Source organism: Gymnoscopelus braueri, assembly GCF_963280865.1.
Source record: "Gymnoscopelus braueri genome assembly, chromosome: 4".
NCBI classification, from domain to species: domain Eukaryota; kingdom Metazoa; phylum Chordata; class Actinopteri; order Myctophiformes; family Myctophidae; genus Gymnoscopelus; species Gymnoscopelus braueri.
The window spans coordinates 12,836,752-12,837,870 of NC_137605.1; positions in this window are offsets into that span (position 1 = coordinate 12,836,752).

The following is a 1,119-nucleotide window of genomic DNA, read 5'->3' on the forward strand; positions in this document are numbered from 1 at the left end:
TTTAAATGGCTTTCATATACTATTCCGGATCTGACTAATATGACAAGCTTATTGTGAACACAATAGGCTACAAATTAATATAAAAATGTATTTGGATAAAAAAAAAAGAAGAAGGAAAACAAGCCCAATGCGGCTTATAATAATCAGACCAGGCAACAGTGCAGAGACTGCAGACAGGGAGATAGGCTAGAGCATATATTGGATCGGGGATGACGGCTAGCGCAGTCTTCTCTTAAAGGCAATGGCTTCTGGCACGGTGATTGGTTTTATCATTGTAACGCCCAAACCACACCTATGCATAATGTAAGGGGTAGCTCAGGTGTTTGGCGGGTGAGAGGGGTGCCACAGAATACCGAATTTTGCGGGGAAACGCCTCTTGCCTAGTCCGAAATCCGTAATTAGTGGTTTGTTCAAATCTCACTCAGAATAGGGCCCCTAGTGTCCAATCCAATCAGGTGCGGTGTCTTCTTCAAATAAATTGTCAACCAGTCCAGGTGTCCACACCGACACCAGGGTTGACATTTCTCAATGGAGGAGCAGGGAGGCCACCTCCAATCATTGCAGATGTGCTATCGTATCCTGGAAACCAGACGAATCTGCCATTACAAAATCAAATAATTGCCCTTTGCAGATTTGGTCTGGCACCGCTCAGTTGTGATTGGATTTAACTCCCTCCGAAGTAGTGAGGGATCAATGAGGGCCCAGTATGCAGGTTCCACACAGAGATTCCAGAGTAATATCTACGCAGTGATTTTAGTCTGGCCATGCCAGGCTAGTGCTATCGTACTAGCCTGTACTCTACCATATGAAATTACATTGTATTAATTAAAATAAATTCCAGATGGTGGCTTTAACTATGATCTAAAAATTTACTCAAAGTACCCAGAGCTTCAGCAGACTCTTCTTTATCCGATGCGGAACTGACAGAAGCGTAGGTTTATTCAACCTAATCCATTAAAACCCGGGAAAGCATCTGTGACATTTTAGATTTGAGCTAAAAAGCATTATTGTATACTTTGGCTATTCAAAAATAGCAGATATACAAGCTCATCACAACAGACACAATGTAGATCCACATCATTATTCAACAATGCTCCGCCTCGTTCCTGACCTCATGTC